Here is a 10,000-nt window from a genome sequence, read left to right as displayed (position 1 = left end):
CTTCCCGTTTGAAGGAAGGAGGCGTGACGATATTAACGATAGACTCGGCTGATAAACCGACACGTCCCACACGTGACAGCAGTCGTTCGACATAAGCCCACAGGTGGGAAATTGCTGGACACTGCACGATTGCGTGCAGAGCGGTTTCGTCGCTCTGCCCGCATCTCGGGCAGGTCGGCCCCGTGTTTCTCGAGCCATGCCTATAGAGCTTATCCCGAACGGGTAGCGCTTCTCGGTAGCACCGCCAGGCCAGGGATCTCTGGAAGTTGTCCATAGGTCCCGGGCCGAAAGTCGTTTGAAACAGGCGGGTCAGGTATTCCTCGTCGACGCCCGGTTTGCCCAGCTCATCGTCGTACCTCCCCTCCACTAATCCCCTATAGAATACTTTGGTTGTGTTGAAGTCACTCAAGGTCGACCCGGACGGCAGAGTTGCTTGAGAGCAACGCGACACTCGCGGTGCCATTCGCCCTTCCTCGGCCTCTTTTTGATCCACGACTGTAGTTCGGTCATGGAGACGAGTTGCGGGAATGCGTGCCTCACAAACGGCGACCACACCTGTTCACCGTCGTCTACATAGAGCCGGAGATGTCGCAGTCTCAGCGCGTGTCTGCGCATCATCAACCACGGCATGCCCAGCCCTCCTTTTAACGGGTGTTGACAGCAAATGGATCGCCTGACCATCGGACGCATCTTTCCACAAGAAGCGGAAGAGGATGCTTTCTAGTTTGGTGATGGTAGGGTCGGGACAAGGTACGACGCTCAGGCGGTAGTAGATGATGGACGCGATGTACGCGTTCCACCTCCGCCCGACCTTTTAGGGACAGTTTCCTTCTCTCGGCCCATTGCTGGGCGAGAGTGACCACCCTACTCGTTATCTCGTTCCAGTGCTTCTCCATTTGGAGGTCCGGACCGAACCAGACCCCGAGCAACTCAACCGGGCCGTCTGTCCAGCGTCCCACGACGGAGGTACTGGTGGACGGCATGGGCTTGCTTCTCCAGGTGCCGAGCCGCAAGCCCACTGACTTTTCCCGGTTGATTTTTGCTCCTGTCACCGCTTCGTAGTCTTTCAGTGTCTCGCCGACCCGCTCGATGTGCTCGTGGCTTGACACTATGACGGTGACGTCGTCCGCGTATGCAGACACGCTCGTCCCGCATCCCAATTCTCGCGGGATGCCCCTTAGAGTCGCCAGCTTCCGCAGTAGTGGCTCAAGAGTCAATACGTATAGAAGCGCCGAGAGGGGGCATCCCTGACGGACCGAACGTGCAATGTCGAAAGGTCTCGATAGATGTCCATTTACGCGAATTACCGAACGGATGCCTCTGTACAAGGCAGCTATCCAGCCGCGGAAGACGGGACCGAAACCAGCCGCTCTCAGGACTGCCTCCAAGTATCGATGGTCTACCTATCAAAGGCTTTCGATTGATCCAAGTTGATCAGGGCCCCACCCATGCCAGATTCGTTAACTACCCTGTCTATGATGTAGCGCATCAGATGGAGGTTGTCATGGATGCTCCGGCCCGGCATGGCGCACGTTTGTGCGTTGTCGACCAGTTTCTCGATGACAAGCGCCAACCTCTTGGCTAACACCTTTGTCGAAATTTCAGGTCTGCATTGAGCAGCGTGATTGGTCTATAGTTATCTATATGTTTCCCTTGTTTGGATCTTTCTTCAGCAGAGTTACAGCTCCTCAACTCACAAAACCAGGTATGCTCCTCGTTTTGCTGCCAGTTGCAGTATACCGCTACCAAGACGTCCCAAACAAGTCTGGCATACAATTGTAAAACTCGTAGGGTAGACCATCCAAACCCGGGATTTGTCTCTCGAGCATTCTGCTATCGCTTCCTACACTTCCGCCGCCGTGATGGCACCTTCACACACACCCTGCCTTTCTTGTCGAGAGTCGTGGCAGGCTATGTAGGTAGGCACTGAAGTCCACCCTACGTTCTTGCCCTCCACTCGTCCCGAACAGTCGGGCAAAATGCTGCTGAAAGGCCTCACACATTTTAACTTGGCTCGAGCAATTCGCGACCCTGTTCATCTACCAGTGACCGAATGGTGCTTTGTTGCCTTGTTGCGCCTCTGCCACCCGGGCCTCTCTCGCGGCTCCAACACCTTCGTTCCTTAGAGCACGCATCCTAGCTCTGACAGCACATCCTTCGTGTTTGGCGTTGAAGTGTTGGTCGAGGGCCAACCTCGCCGCCAAAACGTCGGATGCGATGCCGCTTCTAATTGCCTCTTCTAGCTTCTTAACTAGCTCACCCTCTACTCTATTTCTATCTATGGCTAGTGATTTGCTGTACCTAATCGCTTCTGCTTTTACTGCTCTCTTGAGGGCAAACCACCATTTGTGTTGATGATGGCTCCCGTCAAAGCCCTCTTTACTAGTGTGCTAATCCGGTCTCTGAAAACTTGTCTGGACGGAATGATGCGTTCAGTTTCCAGTACCCAGGACCCTGTCTATGTGCCTTATCTAAGTCTAGCGTACACGTCACCAATTTGTGATCCGTGTAGCTGACTGTGTGGAATTGTGGACATCCTAAGTTATCCTTGTCTACTGTCCTACACAGTATCCTATCTAGATACGATCTCGACGACCCACTGCGGTTGCTCCATGTCCACGTTGGTGCATTTGGGTGGTCGAGTCGGTATCTCAGACAGTTTGAATCGTCTGAGCAGGTCTCTGAGGCATTTGCATCCCCTTCTGTTTCTGTCTCTACCCACGTAGTCTACATGCGTGTCCAAGGTAGCATTCCAATCCCCCACTAAGAGTAAAGGACGAGACGTTCCCAAGAATACTTCTAGACGTCGAAAGAAATCCGCCCGACCTGTTAAGGGCGGTGCGTAGACTGAACGAGTCGAAAGCGTACCCATTGCTGCCGTCAACATCCAGAACGACCAGTCTACCCTCCGGGTCTACGAATATCGTCTTGACTTCGAGATCCAGGCTCTTGTGAAAAAGTACCGCGGTGCCACTACCGCCCATCCTCGGCAGACAGGGAGCGAATAAATGTTAAACTGTCCGCCAAACATGGACTTTAGGGCCCGTGGCTCGTGGAGTCTGGTCTCACTTATGGCTATGATTCCCAAATCATGTGACTTGATGTCATTTAGGAGGTATCCTTGTTTCCAAGGAGACCCCAAGCCACGCGCATTCACACAACCAATCTTGACCATGATTCTATTGGGGTGTGTGCTTTAAAACACAAAAATGAAAGTACAGAGAGTTACTTACTTGTGTCGAAAGTTTTGGCTTCCTCGTTCTTTGATGTGTCTTCGAGGAGGTTTTTATACAGTTTTTGGGACAGATATTTCTGGAAACCCCCTACAGCATTTGGGAAGAGGGCTTTGAGTTTGTGGTGTTGTAGACGGATAGATAGATAGATAGATAGATAGATAGATAGATAGATAGATAGATAGATAGATAGATAGATAGATAGATACATACATACATACATACATACATACATACACACATACATACATACATACATACATACATACATACATACATACATACATACATACATACATACATACATACATAATGTCATCACAGTATTATCTACCGCTGAGACTTGAGGTAGCTAGGACACTCTATAATGAAATCCGACGGAAGGATCACCCCGAGGACAAAAATGTAAGAACTCTCAGAATGGTAGAAGCCATAGCTACTCATAATAAAAAAGAGTACTGGTGGAATGTCCCAGTGAAAACCTCAATAAAATATAAGCACAACAGGCCTGATATAATGATTTGGGATGCGGAAGAGAAACTGTGTAGCTGTGGAAATTAGCTGCCTAGCGAACGTTAGCATAAAACTGAAGATCAGTGAAGAGACTACCTACGCTGACTATTGAGAAATCTGCAGTTACTATATCCAGACTACAAGTTCAGGCCTATACCTGTAATTATTGGAGTCCTGGAATATGTAACACACTGCCTAAATACCAATCTTGTAAAATTCGGCTTCTCAAATCCAAAGAGGACAAAATTAATTCAAAGACTACCGATTCAGTTCATCACTGGAACTGTAAAAATTTGTAAAACTTTCCAGAAGTTTATCATTTAAATATATATGAGCATGTCTTAGATATGCAACTATATGCATGAGAATATATACATAAAGTAAAACATACAATTCTGCACATATACATACATACACACACACATACATACATACATACATACATACATACATACATACATACATACATACATACATACATACACACATACATACATACATACATACATTCATACATACATACATACATACATACATACATACATACATGCATACATATATAGATACATACATTCATACATACATACATACATACATACATGCATACATATATACATACATACATACATACAAAAAAACTTGTCGTTGATGTTGAAATTCCAGTGAAGGAGCCTTGGATCTAGGTTAGAAACCAGCTCTTTCTCTATTGGCAAGAAATCTTGAAATGAAACTGAATAATGACGTACATGCATGCACATAGGCATAAATATATAGAGAAGTGTCTTAAGACATGCAATGCTAGAGAAGTATATCCTTATACACACATACACACATATATCTATTAACATATTTATGTGTATGTTCTGAACAACAACGTAGGAGAATCCTCCAGGACAACAGTGGGTGTTCGACAAAGATGTATTGTCTCTCCAGTGCTTTTCAACATCTTCCTGGAGAACATCATGCAGGAAACTCTTGGAGACATCCACCCCTCTGTTTCCATTGAAGGCCGGCTCATTTCCAGCCTGCACTTTGATGATGATATTGACCTGTTAGGAAGCAGTCAAGCAGAACTATAGGACCACATCACCAGACTGGAAAAAATATCAGGAGCATCCGGAATGGAAATCATCACAGGAAAAGGCAAGACCCTGGTTTATGTTTATAAGCACAACGCAACAACCAATATCATGTTGAATGGAGAGGGACTTGCTGAAGGGGACAACAAATACGCTGGTTGACAGTAAACATTCCTTGAGCAAGGAAATATACAAAAGCTTGCCTGGTTGATCATGTATCCCGCCACAACTTCCTGCCCCAAGACATTTCTCATGGCACAATTGAGGGGAAGGAGCGAAAGAAAGGCTGTAGGAGAAAAATCCTGATTTGACAACATCGAACACTGCACAGGTCACAACATTGCGACCCTGCTACGCATATCAAAGAACACAGACCACTGGCGACATTTGACTATGAAAACTCCTCAGTTGACACCCCAACGACTTTCCGCATCAGTTAATTGAGCTTGATGATGGAGTCTACATACGTAACACACACACACATATACATACACACACACACATATACATACACACACACACGCACACGCAATCACGCCCCACCCCGCACACATATAGTTGAAATTAATCGAAAAACAAACGACGAAGACAGGTGTATAAACAAGTAAGTGATTTAGTTTGGAGCTCGGGAAAAAATGGAAAAGTCTTCTACGTTTCGAGCCTACGCTCTGATATATATATATATATATATATATTAATCAATATAAGGGTAGTAAAAAATTCCATAGAAATTTTTTGCCACCAGCGGTCTAGTGAGAAAGAGAAAATAGTCACAGACTATGTATATAATTTTAACAACATTGAGAAACGGCCCCGATAGGCCATTCGACTCACTACAAAGAGCAGCCAAGACTCAAACCGCTAAATAGTAGTAATTCAGAAATTAAAGGAAAATTGTACAAGAAATACGAAGTACGAGTACATGGAATATGAACTATTTTTCGAACAACGAAAGACACAAATGGAAAACAAGACAAACAACATAAAGAATGACCCTTCAGCAGTTATGCCTGTTTTTGTACTCTCGTATTTCGAGCATTTACCAACAATATACGCTTTCGATAAAACAGTTGCTCCCGCAAAGCAAATTAAATAAAATTTGGGATTTTACGGAGGGTCAACATTGGTAACGGAAATAGGACAGTGAAAACAAACAGGAAGGGCTGCTAAACCTAAACGAGGTTGTGGTGGCGAACGCGTAAATCAATCTTGGACAGGAGACAGACAAGAATACGTCTTCCTTGGTCCAGCTACAACGGAGAGAAATAAAGGAACACAAGTTAGGAGAAGAAAGATGGCCGATGGTCACGTGGGAGCCACGTGAGAAAGGGAAGAAGAGTGAGGAAGAGAGAATGACGCAGAGAGCATTATGAAGGGGAGCGGAAAAAATTGGGAGATAGGATAAGTGAGAAAATAACAGGAGGGGGAGAAGGGGGAGGTAGAAGGAAAGAGAAAGGAAGAGAGAAAAAAGACGAAACGATTGTTGTGCTTAATAAAGCTTCCAGGACATTCTGCTTTCCGTATCAATCATTTAAAATATACTAAACGTACCCGAAAGGATTCCTTACGTAGATCCTGCGATAAAAGTGCAGTACTGCGAATGACGCCTGTTGGCCATTAGAGGTGAACTTGCTCCGCAAGCACACTACTAGGGGCATACCCAAAGTAAGCTTTTGATACTACACACTTTAAAATCTCCAATTTGAACTTTAACTTCAAATACACACACACACACGCACACGCACACACACACACACACCACACACACACACACACACAAACACACACACACACACACACACACATATATATATATATAAACATAGGGAACAGTTTTCCCTTTAAATATGTATTAAACACGGACTACGCTCTAACTGAATCTATATTTTCAAAGTTTTCTCATCCGTGGACATGAGGTGCTAATATTTCATTCAAAACACTCAAGTTCCCAATTTCGTCGTATCAACGGTTTCATACTATCCTGGTCTAATCCTCATGATATGGAGTAGGTTTGACTTCTATATTGTCTTTTTTATAGCGGGTGATTTATGTTAATACAGACCTACCCGACACATTGTGACTGCTGGAAGGTTAGATTTCTTTGTAATCCGATCTGCATGTAACAGATATGTATACTGTATATAAATTATATCCTTGTGTTGCTATTATACCACTATTTCAGTATGGAATTCTATAATGTGAGGAATTATTTTCTGAAAAATGTTTTTCAATTTGGTATCCTTTTATGGCATGCGGTGTGAAGTCTTGCAACTCCCCTCTCTTCTTGTATTAAATGTATGGTGAGCCTACAAGAAAGTGAGTTTTAATCATGTGGCCCTCGGTCACAAATGGAATCGTGAAGTTTGCAACTTTCACTTCTCCGGTCAAATTTAGAAATGACTTTGGTCATTCTTAAATTGTAATTGGGTTTGCATACCTATTTCTATTTCTTTACTACCCACAAGGGGCTAAACACAGAGGAGACAAACAAGGACTGACAGATGGACCTCGGCAAGGACAGACAGATGGACAAAGTCGACCTCGGCGGAATTTGAACTCAGAACGCAGCGGCGGACGAAATACCACAAGGCATTTCGCTCGGTGTGCTAACGTTTCTGCCAGCTTGCATACCTGTCATGCGTTGTTACTAAGGTGACATTTAACTTTGCTTTTGTAATACAGGGTGTTCCATAAAAGGCGCCAAATTTGAAAGGTAAATAATTAAAATGAATTCTTATAAACATGGTTATATTCTGCATATTTCTAATGAGTTATGTCTCCCGTTTAAGTATGGAACACTATGTCGGTCCACCTGCACTGGGTCTACATACATTTATGCGCTCCTCGAAATTTCCGATAACTCTTTCATAGATGTGTGGTCCGATGCCTCCAATTACACACCTGATTTCAGCCTTAACTTCAGGAATTGTGCATGATTTCTCGACGTATACCTGTGATTTCACAAACCCCTATAAGAAGAAATCCCAAGGGGAAAGATCGCAGGACCTTGGTGGCTATTGCTGGTCACCATGCAAGGATATCATTCATGCGGAAATTTTTAGTGGAGTAATGTAAGCGTTTGGTACGAAGTGTAGCAGGTTACTCCATCCTGTTGAATATCGGCGAATCGATTTTTCCGGGGTCAGAGTGACTTTCTCATACAACAGCAATTTGTTGCTCTGTCCGACGAGAACGATTCTACCCAGGCGATTTGGTCGTTGCATCTGAACCAGTTGTTTTAAACTATGTCGTTAGTCTTCGAGCCGTAGACTCCGTTGGGTGCTTCATTTCCCCTCCAAAATGGTACGAAGTGTCCGAGCTGTTTGCATCGCACTTTCTCCGTTTTGATAAAATGTCTTCACGATATCAACCCATCGCTCAGTTGTAAACCTCCCCATGACACACTGCACACCATTCTGATAAAACAAGCAAAAACTATTTATCGGAGTGAAGATAGCAAACATGATAAAAGCAATCCTTCAAACTTTAGAACACAAAAGTGATGCACAATTCAAATACGGCGTTTTTTATGGAACACCCTGTATATCAGAAGTTTGGTGTGAATAATTTAGGTTTTGTTTTATAACACTTTCGATTATATGTCCGTTTGTTCTGTACTTGATAGGCATTTGATTTAGGAAATACTCGTTGTATATGTGTGTGTGTGTATGTGTGTGTGTGTGTGTGTGTGTGTGTGTGTGTGTGTGTGCGCGCGTGCGTGTCTGTGTGTGTGTGTTTAATTCGTTTCTCTCTTTGTAGAAGCGCAATGGCCCAGTGGTTAGGGCAGCGGACTCGCGGTCGGAGGATCGCGGTTTCGATTCCCAGACCGAGCGTTGTGAGTGTTTATTGAGCGAAAACACCTAAAGCACTACGAAGCTACGGCAGGGGGTGGTGGCAACCCCAGTTGTACTCTTTCGCCCCAACTTTCTCTCACCCTTTCTTCCTGTTTCTTGAGTAAAAGCTTCGATGGACTGGCGTCCCGTCCAGCTGGGGGGAACGCATAAGCCATAGAAACCGGGAAACCGAGCCCATGAGCCTGGCTAGGTTTGAGAAGGGTGCATAAATGAATAAGATTTCTCTCTTTATTCATTATTAGTCTGGTCTACTAGTCTTTTGAATATCAGTCATTATTCAGTGTTTAGTATATTTTGTGGATTTTTCCTGCCTAGTGTTTCAAGTGTAGAAGAGTGTGTTTACCACAAATATTATTTTAGGCCTGTCGGGTATTTACTAGCTTAATTTAAGGATATCCATTGATTAGTATCTCTGATGTAATGTAACGGTTGCTTTTTATTTAAATGGTTATTATTAGAAATGTATTAGCATTGATTTGAGGCTTAGATTTTAGAACTTAATTGTTCTGTAGGCTCTCTTTAATTTTTCAACGTCACAACTTGTATGTTGTCTACTTCTCAACTGCATATTTTATGCTTGTTTTAGACATTATTTTATCCTGTACTGTAGCTTAATCGAACGTGGTGAACGAGGGTCTATTTTCGCTACTAAGGTATTGACAACGTATGAAGTAGCCATGGCAGCCATAGCTCTCCAATTTTAGTTGCAGAGTTTGCCTGCAAAGCAGCAAATTTACTTCTGATTTTAGGTCACCAGCAATTCTGAAATATAATTTTGCTGATATCTAGTGTTTAATATAGTTTTGGTAATTTCGAATTCTGTAACGTTAATTCAAAGACTTTTTAGATCCAGAGTAGAATTGGTAGCTCTTTAATTTGTTTGTTTTAAAGTGCTTAGAAATTCGGATCTTTTCGGTTTGAACGGCAGTTTTTTCTGGCGGTGTCATATGAAATTGTCACCCATAATTATGACCCTAGAATCGATCTATTGCATTTCAATCTCTTTTAGGTTTAGGGTTCGGGGTGGGGGAAGGGTATCTTTTTTTCTTCACAAATGTAAATAAACCCAATCTGTTTCTTAAATGAGGGACATATTCATACGGCACAGAATGCTTTTTAACTCAATAGACGTCACTGATTGGTTGAAATTTCAGAGATTGAAGAAAAAACAACAACAAATATCTCACAAACTATAGAATTTTCTCAATAAAGCCAAGAGAAAAAGATGTTTTATAAGCACATTCTACCAGTATACGAAGTTTAAAATTTTTTAGTTGCCTAGAAATTATGTTAAAAACTGCCGTTCAAACCGAAAAGATCC

This window comes from Octopus sinensis, linkage group LG9 (assembly GCF_006345805.1).
Source record: "Octopus sinensis linkage group LG9, ASM634580v1, whole genome shotgun sequence".
Classification (NCBI taxonomy): domain Eukaryota; kingdom Metazoa; phylum Mollusca; class Cephalopoda; order Octopoda; family Octopodidae; genus Octopus; species Octopus sinensis.
Note: the sequence above shows the minus strand (reverse complement) of the source record.